The sequence below is a fragment of the Tyto alba genome, unplaced genomic scaffold, assembly GCF_018691265.1.
Source record: "Tyto alba isolate M040663 unplaced genomic scaffold, T.alba_DEE_v4.0 Super-Scaffold_38, whole genome shotgun sequence".
In the NCBI taxonomy this organism is placed as follows: domain Eukaryota; kingdom Metazoa; phylum Chordata; class Aves; order Strigiformes; family Tytonidae; genus Tyto; species Tyto alba.
The window spans coordinates 25,217,638-25,230,264 of NW_024881313.1; the positions used below are offsets into that span (position 1 = coordinate 25,217,638).

Below are 12,627 nucleotides of genomic sequence, written 5' to 3' on the forward strand. Positions count from 1 at the left end.
CTAAATTTGTCTGTCTCCACAGCAGATTAAATATTCAGCAGTACAATATCCATACAAGATGTTAGTCAAAAAAATTGCAATAGTACGAGCCACTAAATTTTCAATGGCTATAAACTCAACACAAATCTATCCACAGCACGTAACAATGTTTGTTGAAGAGTCAGAAAAATACTTCCCTATCGTCAGAAGACATTCTGTCTTCAAAGGACTTGTACATGTAAAGCAAAAATACTTCCAGTGATACTGCTATTGCTTTTTTAGTGAGTCAAGACACTTCCAATGCACACAGAACCAAAGCCTTTCTTTCAGCAAGGTGAATTGAGCGGTCCGATAAAAGCCGCGAGCTAACTACAAGGACTCCTATCATGCAAATGAATTGACGGCCACAGCACTGGGAAGTGTTTCCCATACCTCCACCTCCAAGCGTAGGCAACACATGAGAAGCTGAACATTCCTTTCAATACATAAATTCGTAACAGATTCATCTGCTGGACCCTAAAGAAGCAGTGTGGCTCACAACAGTGTACACCAGTAATATACGATTCCTTTGCAAATTAGTAACATTTTCCACTGGATCATATCTGCTCTTTACAGAACCTCTTTAGAATTTATATCTGAAAACTAGTCATGTAACAGTACTAGTAATGTTTTTTAATGGAGACATTACTAGCATTCATCTTACGTTCAGAAAGAAATATAATTAACTTGAAACCTGAAAGTAAAGAATGTCCTATTTTGGGCCTGTGAACCCACTTTATAATGCAAAAAGTAAATTCCAAAAATACTACCTCTGAATATTATTAAGCTTCCTAATACAATCATTTGTAATACAACTAGATTTCAACAGAAACTTTAGATTTCCTCTTTTGGAGGTATCCACAATTAGTCAAATTAGTATGTGTGTTGATATTCCCACCCAGTCTCTTCCTAACTGCAAGTATATATGCTAAACATTTTCTCCTTCCCAATATAAAGCAGCTTTCTAAATATAATTGCCAAAGATTATATTATCAGGTAACTATACCATTCACAGATGAGTACTGAAGCAAGGGGCTTCAATAACAACTCTTCTCTGTAAATATCCTTCAAGAAAGCATGCATGGCTATTCTGTGCCAAGCAGTACTAACCTATACGAATTTTCAGAGTTTACCTATTAGCTTTCAGTTATTAATAACAGTTTTGGAAATGGTCTTTCTAGTATTTCATGTATGAAATATTATAAAGTGACAATATAAGTAAACTATTTTCATTATTGAACAGCACATACTTTAAAACATAATTCTACTTAGACAAAAAAAGGCTTACACTGCCCAAATTAGTATTTCTTCCATCATCAAAAACTCCCAGGGTTAAATAAAACCTGCGATACTTAGCCTGTCCTATTTCCCTGATAAGACAGGGCAGTTGCAATAGTATATAGGTACAGTCCACTATCCAAATGATAATTTTTTTTTTTACCTTTTGTTTTCTACAGGGTAGATGCTTTGCAAATTATTAGATATCATAATCAAGAGATTACTCTGCTTCCTTGGCTTGCATTTCTGATGGTCCAGTTAAAGCCCATTACACCACAACTTCTCTTATAAACGTTTTATAGTTCTTTATTTGTTTGCTTTCTTCCAAAATGAACAGCTTCCTGAAAAAGGAAGACATATGCAGAACAAACCAATTCTATAGTCAGGAGTTTCCATCAACTTAGCAGTATTCTTAGTTTAAGGAATTTTTTTGCTTCTCACAAGTTGATTAACTAATTCTTTCAAAGGTACCTGCATTTCTCTAAATGCAGTTTGACTTTTAAATCAAAAAAGAAAAATAAAAGATTTTGCTCTACTTTAATCTTGAACATGAAAATCAGCTTTTGTGTCTCAAAATTGAAAAAAAAAAAAAAAAAAAAAACAAACACTTTCCAATGAACATCAGTACTATATACCAAGTTTTTGAAGATTTTGATGCAAAACCACAATCAAACAGGTTTCAAAACTTTTACAGTGAATCAGATCAATTATACCTTAATAATATTTCAAAACCAGCTCTCCTTGCAATATACTGTTATCTTCACAGGATGCTAGTAGATATATGTAGGTTTAATACATGCATGAAATCATGAAATAATAAAACGGGTATGAAGGTTGCAGATCTTGATCTAGCCTAAATGGAACCTACAGTTTCACGCTTCTTTTAAAGTGAAATCTTACCATGTAAAAGAAACTTCACAAATACTTAAGATTAAATGATCTAGAATGAAGTCTTCAAATACAGAACTCATAATTTATCAGTTTTCGTAACATTTCTTTATGAGGTCACAAAGTCTTTTAGACACTGCAGTAAACAGGAATCTGACAGTCAGGTGAAAAATACATGGAAGAAATTAAGTACAGGGGAGACTTAAATGATGCTAATCAAACACTCCAAACTCTGTTACAGTTTCAGCATCCAACCTTAAGCAAAAGAACATACCCTAAACTGGTCAGAAGTGCAAAATTCTGCACTGTACTGCACTTACTCACTGTCTTGATAACCCTCACAGCAGCTGTTGATCAAACCTGGCTTTCTTTACACTTAGGAAATAAAAAAGACTTCACTCAATCCTCTTGAAGAAGCTCTGACCACAATTATTTCCAGGCTTGTCACTTGCAAGCTGCTGAAATGAGCTATCCAACCAAGAAACTCAACATACTATGGCTAACAGGCAAGCTAGTTTTCCCTGTTTTCTTTTAGCAATGCATTTGTATTGATCATCAGCAAAAAATATGGGAAGATTTGGTCTCAGATCTGAATAGCATACTCCAACCATGACTTTGTAAGCCCTGAGTAGAACAAACATGTACATTACATATCTTATACACACGATGCTTTTGACAATTCAGCTTGCTATATTAATTGCTTTAAAAAAAAAAAATTCAGACTTTTTCATTATATTCTGATTAAGTGCACAGTAAGATACTTTCCCTCTATTTCAAATCCCATCTCTTCTGAAAATGGTAAAAGCTACTACAATCATCACTGGAATATGATAACCCAAAGCAGAAGGGAACATGGTTTTCTAAAACACTAATACAAGATTAAGAAGCATCATCTCAAGGACAAGTAGATTTATTATTATCCTCACCTCCAGATTATAAGTAGCACTTTTTTATTACAGAAAAAAAAATAAAAATTCCAAAGGCTCCACAAAGTATTAAGTACATCATTATACATGTGAGACAACAGAGAACTGGCACAACTTTCAAATACAGCAACCTGCAACCAAAATTACTGCAAATTACATCACATTTATGTTTTAATAATCTATAAACCATACTGTGGCAATATATATTCTTGAATCGCAGGTAGATGAGTAAAAAAAATTATGTGAGAAAGTAGAATGATTACTTGTTTTGCTAACTAAAAAGTTACAGAAGGTTTTTTCAGAAACGGACCCTTAATCAAGGCAAAGATAAAATACTTCCAGTCTTAAAAAAAAAAAAAAAAGGCAGCCACTAACTTTTGAAGCATTCTGCTCATTACAAAAATGAAAAGAAATAAAGCAAAGCAACAAACTTCTCCAGGACCCCATATACATCTGGCACCCACCTGATTATGCAAAGACTGGCAACGTGTAGTGGTGGGTTTTAAATGCATATTTTTCAAATAGCAACAATCCCCAAATAACAAAGGTTATTTTTTAGATGTTCCAATCCTAAATAATGTTTAAAAGTTGACTGTTATTTTAGGCTTATCATCCCTGTCAGAGAACCTTTCAGTTACTGAAGTTTTTCTGCCTTGACAAGGGAATTCCATTTTTAGGATTCATATAGAGAAAGTATTTCAGTATAAATTGTGGCTATTCTAAGCCAGGAAAACGTCCTGCAGGTCACTAAGCTACCATCTTTCAGGCAAGTTCCCCATAATTAAGGTATCAATTATAATTTCACACACATATCTTATTTTATAAATAAACGCTGTTTCCACAATTTGAGCTGTGGGAAAGAATGCCTGTGTCAATGTACCAACCCTTGCAGCACAGCAAGTTTTGAACTGAATGCCAACTCTAAATGTTATATTATGGATTCTAGCAGGGAAAAAATAGGAGGAAGATTTCCCCCTCACCCCCCACATTCCCACAAGCCTTCTGAATCTTTTTATTCCTGTCACGGCACCTCCCTGACATCTGCTCTTTGCTGCTCTAGAGCCAAATACAACAAATTTAAGTCAATCTGTTGCTAAACACACCAAAAGTAAGAACTGCAGACTCCATTAAATGGAGTGAAAAGGACATTTCAGTGGGAATAAGCAAAAGCTGATTCTGTAGTCTTTTCCTGCTGAACACTGCTTTTGATGCTTTTATCACAGAGTTTTGTATTTGAGTTTGATAGAGACTGAAAGCAAACACGGTTTCTAGGACTTGAACCATGCCAAAAGAGAAGACTGGCAGAGCGACAAGCATGCTCATTTAATTACGATACCCCCACTGCTATTTTTTATGACTTTTTACATACTTGCTTGAAGTTGGCTGGATGACATAAAGGGCCAGCATTAGCTCATCTCACCCTCCCTAAATATTCCCTCACTCTAGGTACAGAACAAACTTGTGTACTGACTTGGATTAAATTACTTCAGGAACACCAACTTAACGCATGAGCCCAGGCAACAGAAAAATCGAAGCTGAACAGAACAGTGTCTCACTAGTGGCAAGTCACAAAAACAACTGCCCTACATAATTTCTCTTCAAGTTGACGAGGACTCTGATGTTATTCCCCAAAACTTCTTCCTCAATGTCCCCACTTGCAAGAAAAACAAAGTAAATCAGTGGATACTAACAAGAGAACTAGACATAGTACCTAGTGGGTATTTCACACCTAGATACAAACTAACACTGGGATAGAAAGTAAACAAATTAGTGAGATGCTACAACCTTTGTAAACAAACTAGGGACAAACTTAATTATTTACTCTCACTATCAATACACAGTTTCTAGATAAGCTTTATTAATAATCATGATAGAAAAAATTACCTTCTAAATGACAAAAAACTGAGGGATTATGTTTTCAGGAAAAAAGGTAACCTGAGCCTGTGTAAATATTCTTGCACTCTTAATTATCTAATGTATATTAGAATTTTCCTAAATTAAAATTATCCCTAGACTGCAAAGCTCACTGTCTTATCAATTTATTAGGAAATATATCCTTTCTCAAGTTTCCTTTCTCAATTTGCCACCCTAATTCCACAGAATGTCCCCTTACTCCTCTAGCATAAAGCAATACAATAAAAGCTCTTGAATTACTTGTCTCAAATCATTCATCATTCTGTGTACTTGTGTTATACTTAATCATATTCATTGCCTTTCAAAGGCTAAACAATCTAACTTTTAAAATTTCTCTTTATACAAGCAAATTTCTATTCCTGTAGATCACTCTTTTAGACTTTTATCTGAATCTTCTCTCCTCTGAACCTTCCTTTTTAGAGGTGGCATCCAGCACCACATACACTGTGATGGCATGCCATGCCATATGACAGTAAGATAATGATTTTTACCGCAGCATTTTATTCCCCATGCTATTCTCCATCACACTTTGTTTAGTCTGATTGCAAATATAAACACAGATATCAGAAGTTAACAGAGCTCTCAGAAACAAGATTCTGAACACACAGTCCCCTACTCTGAGTATGTGACACTATGAACATGTAAAGACTTACCATTTTGGGCCAGGTAGTTTTTGCTTTTTTGTCCTTCAGCATAATTTCTTCCTCATATCTCATCTGTTACAGTCTGCAAATCTTTGTCATATGCTCATCAGGATATCTTCCCAGAAGGAAAAATCACTGGTTTACAAGAGAACATAAACACAGACTAAGCAAAGGTAGCTGCCCTAATCTGCAGATATGTGGGCTTTTCACCTTTAGACCTTCAATGAGGCACCAGCTATGCTCCAGTGCAAGAACAAGTCTGTAATGTAATACATCAGACCTGGCCTTTGAAAAAATTAAGACTTCAATAGAAAATACAACACACATGTATATGGAAGACAACAACATTCTACATCTCAGCCTACAAGACCTATGGAAAACATACAACATCCCTAAATTAGCTTACTAAAAGATCATAAAATATGACAGATATGTTGACCCTTAAGGAGTACATGCCCAGACAAAACTAGACAAGTTTCCAAATAAAAGGTACATTTGAAGGTCTGAAATCACAACTGCCTATCATTATTTTTCTCTGGAAGCTAAAAAAACCCAAGAGAATCCAAAGTCTAAGATTTTTTTTTTCCTCAATCACAAACAGTATTGTAAAGTTTGTTTAATATTGCCATTCAGGGAAAAACATACAGTGAGTGACCAAACTCTCTGTTCTTAAACACTCTGCTAAAAAAACAAACTATTTGTGAAAATAACAAAACCCAGCTGAAGGCATTTGGGTGGTCTCAGTTTCAGTCCTGTAATACAGAACAGTCCCTTCTTTCTAAATCCAATACCAATCTGTTTTCCTTCTTCAGTAAAACCTCAATATGTTCTGATGACAAAAGCAATAAACCTCGTATTATTAATTTAGGACATTTTACTAGTAGACTGATAAGTTCAAAGTGCTTGATTCATCATACACAGAGCACACATATACACAACAGAACTATGCACATTTTCATAGACTGATCCTTTTGGATTTCCTAACATATTTTGGGGGTTCTTATGCTTTTACCTTCAGTACAATGCATATAATTAGCAGTGACTGAATGACAATATTTAAACTTTACTGCCTTGCTTCCTGAAACATGGATCTACCTTATTTCTTCACCACCTGTTCTGGCTTGACTGAGCTAAACAAGACCAAGAACTGTCAGAAGCTCATGTCCTGGTGTATGGAGCACTACCTCATTGAAACAGCAGCCTGATATGAATCAGGTTTCAGGTACTCAAAGAAAACTAGCAGACTGTAAGCTCACTTAGGGAGGCTAACCAGTCAAGGATGGCCAAAAAACCCACCAGAAGTTTTGTATCGTTACTGTTTTAAAATCAGTGAGACGCAGAAGACTGAGTTGTGTTCAAAACCACACAAATCATTAACAGAACATCCCTATTTTCTATGGTTCACCCAAAAGAACCACAAACATATATGTAAGTAAAGTGGTGAAGAAGCACGGGTACAACAGAAATTGCATCAGTCTAAGCAGCAAAAATTAAAACAACACACCTTTAAGAGTTTGTTTGGTTTGGTCTCTGCTTTTGGGTCAGGTATAACCATTAAATACTTCCTACAATTTCAACCTTCAGTTAGTCATAACATAAGGCTTCATATGGAAGACTGAGTATGGAAAAGTTGCTCTGACTGATCTGTCAGCCAAACTCAAACAGCAAAAATTCTCCATGAAACTAGAACTCAGAAGCCACCTAATATCCCAAACCAATTTCACAGATAGGTCCTAGTAAGTCTCCCAGGAGTGTTTTTTTTTCCCCTACAACTCCTATACCTACTTGAATCAAAGAAGTTTTACAAGCTGCTTTTCCATCTCTTTTGTACCTGCTTCTCCTGGAAAATACCCAAGCAAGCCACAATACTCCTACCTCCCTGCCTCCCCAGTGGCTTGCTGGGACAGAGGCATTTCAGCAGGGCTGGGATAATCCAGCTCTTAAGCTCATCTCAGCACATGACCCCTTCTTGGCGTTAACCATAATGCTTTTTCTAAACCACCAACCTTGGGCTTAGACTTTCTGAAAAACAATAAAGGGCTAAGCCATAGAATGAAACTACAGGACACATACACATAAATTAATATCCTACAGCAGCCTCTAAATGCACTTTATGTAGTATTGTGTAATGAACATATGTATCTTTTAATTTTATGCTTTATATGATCCCATGAAAAAAACCCTCATCATCCTACAAAAAAAAAGGGGGTTTTGTTTTTGTTTTTTTTTTAACCTTACCCACAAATTAATTGATCGCAATGCATTACAACTCTGGAAGATGCATCAAGCTACATATTACATTCTTTCCTTTCCATTTGCGCAACAGTTGAAAGTATACTGAAAGTAGCCTGTTCTGGCATAAGGATATCAGCTAGTCTCCCTTCAGGCAAGGCTTTCAGTACTGAAAAAAAGATGCAAGCAAGAACCAATGATGCAAAGAATAGTTCACAGTTTAGGTGAGGAAATAGCTCTTTCCTAAAATGGTAAAAGACTGAAGTGACAAACCAAACATAGTCTCTCTAAGTTATGCACTTTCATATGCTCAATACACAGTACAGTTCTACCACGGTTAGTTTGTCCTTAATAAGCTGATTAAACCTAGTGTAAGTAGTATTCAAGTATTATTTTTTTTAAAGGGCTGATTTCATGGGTATTTATAGTATAATTAAAAGTTGTAGGAAACATTATTATGGTTTGTAGGGCAATACATCTTAATCTGGTAATTCTTCCTTATTAATATCAAAAATGTAATCAAAATACCTTAAAACTAATACCTGCAAATACAGTACTATAAAAAGTCAAAGACACATTTAACTAGCAAATATCATATGAAGAATAGGATGATTTCTACCCAGCTGCTCTGTGTGTTTTCATGAAGGGTGACAAGACCAGTAGTAATACAGAACAAATACAATACAAAGAACACAACATTCTCCCAATGCCATTTCTTCTTTGTTATACCAGCAAGAGAAAGAATGGAATAAAAAAATTATCACAACTTTTTATTTTCAAAGTTAATTTAAAAAAAAAATCATTAAAGAACTATATCATATATTTTATTTTTAATTGTTACACTGTGAAGTTTGCATTTCATTCAACTTTGATAACAACATACAAATATACTTCATGAGAAAGTGCTCAACTATGATTCAAGCATCAGTGTTCTCTTATTTGCCAGTGTTAGTCTTAAAAATATATGTTCATGTTTTGAATTTTGTTTAAGAAAATCTTTTTAAGTAAAAACATGTTCTGGATTTCTGTAGCTGAATTATAATTATAAACTTGAAGCATTAAGTCTAAACAAATAACAACAAAATCTTAACTTGACAGCAGATGAAGATGAGCATCAAAGCATCTTACTGCTGCTGAACCACTAATAACTTTTATGGAAATTCTGAAAACAATTTGTTTCACTGGGAGTACACCCTCAATGACATTAAAGAATTAAAAAAACAAACCAACCAACAAACAGCAACTCAACAACAGAGACAAAAATTGTCTATGTAAGAAGGGAGGTACATAAATAGTGACCAAAACTTTTTCTTCCTTGATCACATTTAACCAGAACAGTGAAAACAAGATTTCAAAACACTTTGTGGTATTTTCTCAGTCCAGTTGTACAAAAGGAAAAACATACAAACCTTAGGGAAAGGACACATTGAAAAATTTCCATTAAAGGATGCAAAAATAAAATGTATCAGGTACCTAAGGCTGTCTGCATCTACTCATGTAACCTGTGCTAAACATGTAGCAGCTTACCACAATCAAAAGCTACCTACATCTACCGGTGGAAAGAACTGCAGCTTACTATATGTCATTTCTCTGTGTTCAGAGACACAGAATATTAGAATATTCTGCAAGGATATTAACCATATTCTTTCAACATACCTACCTTATACATCCTGCTGCTGCTATGGCCAGTAAAATATTTCATCCATCTCAATTCCTATTTCAAGGAAAACAAAAAACAAAGTCCCAATATTTCAGGAAATGTATTTAGCAAACGATAGAAAATCACATTAAATAAAAAACAGGCACACATTTTTGAAAATCGCAGATAAACAAGAATTCTATTAAAATTTGTTTACTCTCAACACAATGGCATCACCTCTGAGGCTTACCATACATTAACAGTGCTTCATATTAGAAACTGCAATAATAAATATTTGAATAGACATTGCTAAAATAACTGATAAAGTTCACACATCCCTGATTTGACCACATACTTCTAAAACTTTGTAAGTTTCTATAATTTTAACCGCAGTAATATTTTCAGCCAACTTCAGATCAAAGCTGTACTTTCACCATTTGACCATTTCACTTTAACCTGACAATATCTACCTCAGTAGGTGCAAAAACATACACGAAACCACCATCAGTTTCATATAGACATTTAAACCACTTCCATAAATAAGATATTACCTCTGCACATAAAAATCCTTGGAACACCCCAAGTCACAGATGAAGAACACTCCTTCCATCTAATGCGGCATAATCATTGAACCTGTACATCAAAAACATGTATGTATGACAATCACTACATATATCTAAAGCTTTATGTGGGAAAGACACAAAAACCCTCATCATATGCTGTCACTGTCCTTGCTAGTTCTGATATTCTGACAAATGAGATGTAGATATATAGGAAACTTGTATTTCCTTCATGAATGCTTTGAAAAACAATTATAAAATTCTAGTTATCTTAAAAGCTATTACTTTAACAGCCTGCCTTACTATTTTAACAGAAGTTAAAAAATATTTGAACCATTCCATAGTGCTAGTTTTCTTTTGATATTCATTACCATTCCCAAGAATACTTTTCTAAACACTAAGAACATTATATCAGATGATCACAAAAAATATTTTAAGCATATACCGTAACTGTCATAAGCTTTTTTCCTTCCTTTTCCTTTCTGATTTTTGACAAACTTTAAGTCTGAAAAAATCAAATTCTTCTAACTACTGAAGCAGAAAAAAATACACACGCATCCCTGAAATGTGTATTTTGCTTTGCATAAAAATAACTTAAAAAAAAAAAAAAAACAACTTAAACTAGTACTGAAAATAATTAGCTACAATAAGGTTAGAAACAAGAAAAAAGGATGGAAAAAAAAAAAAAAGAGCAGATCAGTATTTTGGTTGCTGAATGGCCCTGTGAAAATACAAAAAAATGCAAAAACTACCGTGATCCAAAGGAGCTATGCATTTACCTTATGCTATCCTCCTCTTTCCTTATTATGGAATAATATGAAAGATCATTTTTAATTGCATATTATAGGTTCAATTAAATCAGTACAAGCAAATTCAAGACTAATTTCTAAACTAAGCCAGCTAAACTACACAGCATTTAAGGGCTTGACTGTTGACTGAAACTTCAACACACATTGAAAAGCTTCAACAAGATATAGTTAACATGGAGAAAAAGAAAGGAACTGAGCACAAGGCAGTATGAATTGAGGAGCAAAAGACTGCCAATAAAAAGTAAGATGTATCACACCAATTTTACTTCAGGTATCTAACTAGTTATGTCTTTTAACAATGCATGGCTTTCGGACGTAAGAAATGTAAACAAGCCAATCTCTCAGTTTCAAATCCACCACATTGCAGACATTACTGCAGACTTTCAAAGACTCTTCTGCTGCTTTCAAACACTTCCCTCCTTATTTTATCCATACGAGCCATATCAGATGACTAAGAACTTGGGATATACCATTTCTGTATGACCAATATAAAAAGTTCTGATGGATTCATAAGCACGCAGGCCTCAGCACCAGTTAAGTACCACCACCACACCCATTAATTGCATCCATTGCTGCAATCACCAAACAAACGAAAACCCTTGGGGCCTCAGGTTCCTTCCAAAACAAGGCACCCGAGAGGACTGCATGTAGTATTTGTACTTTTATGGAAGCAGCAGCAAGGTTTACGAAACAACGCTCAGGTCTAAGCGTCCAGAGCTCCGCGTAGAGCTCTGACTCACGCTGGCAAGGGGATTTCACAGGAGCCAAACGTTTCCACGTCTCAACGTCACAAAACCTGAGGGCATCTACAGCCATCCCTCGCCTACACAGCATTTTATGGCCACGTGTACTTAAAAAAAAAAAAAAAAAAAAAAAACTGTAAGTGAACCGCTTTAGTAACTTCTCCGACTTTGCAGAAACCTTTCTGCAGATCTTTATTGTAACATCACACCCGATCGTTGCAGTCACACCCGTTGGCGTCTCCCGTGCTGGCAGCGGGCAGGCACCACCCGAGGCAGGAGGTCCGCCGGCTGCCCCCGCGCCGCGCCCGCCCCGCAGGCCGCGCACCGCCGCGTCCGGGCTGCGGCGGGGGGAGGCAGGCGGGCGGGCCCTCCCCTCCGCCGGCCGGAGGCACGGCTGAACCGCCGGGCTCGGCAACCCCTCCCCGCGACCGGGCGAGCCAAGGGCCCAGCGAAGCACGCCCCGGGCTCGCCGAGCGCCGGGCCGGAGCAGGCGCCCACCTCCGCACGGCGCTGCCGCCGGGAGCCGCTGCCTCCTACTTCCCGGTCGCCAGCGCCTTGGCCCGTAGGGGAGGGAGCGGGCGCGGGCGCAGCCGCGCCCCAAGGCCATCCCCGCCGTTGCCCGCCCGCCCGCCCGAGTCGCGGCCCCCACCGCCACGGGGGGAAGGGAACTTACAAACGCGCCCCTCTGCGTGTCTGCGTCACGCCCCCGCGACGTCACGGCGACGGCGCGGTGTGGCGTCACACCCCGCGGGAAGGCTGTGTGCGTGTGGGCGGCCTGTTCTCCCCCCCCCCCTCCCCCGCCGCCGCTAGCCCATGGCGCAGGCGCAGTGCGGCCGCCGGGCCAGGGGTGTTGGCGGGAAAGTAGCGGCCGGTGCGGCGGGGGCAGCTCCCGGGGTCTGCCCTTGTTCCGGCGGCCGAGCCGCAGCTCCGCTGCCCCTGGGGCGCAGGGCTGCATGGCTGGCTCCACAGGCACCGC

The 12,627-nt window shown here is 37.6% G+C and overlaps 1 protein-coding gene across 4 annotated transcripts in view; it reads right to left on the reverse strand.

Annotated features, from left to right (window-relative positions):
• The window catches only part of ZNF438 (zinc finger protein 438), a 56,342-nt gene extending 43,932 nt beyond the window's left edge, over positions 1–12,410 (reverse strand). For 3 of the 4 annotated variants that reach the window (XM_042802035.1, XM_042802033.1, XM_042802032.1), the window contains exons 1-4: positions 12,150–12,410; positions 10,091–10,172; positions 9,561–9,614; positions 5,678–5,803 (exon numbers count right to left, since the gene is read on the reverse strand). The gene's annotated coding sequence lies outside the window, so the exon portion shown is untranslated. The remainder of the gene's footprint in view (positions 1–5,677; positions 5,804–9,560; positions 9,615–10,090; positions 10,173–12,149) is intronic. The other variant, XM_042802034.1, reaches the window with a different exon arrangement.
• Positions 12,411–12,627: the final 217 nt, after the last annotated feature.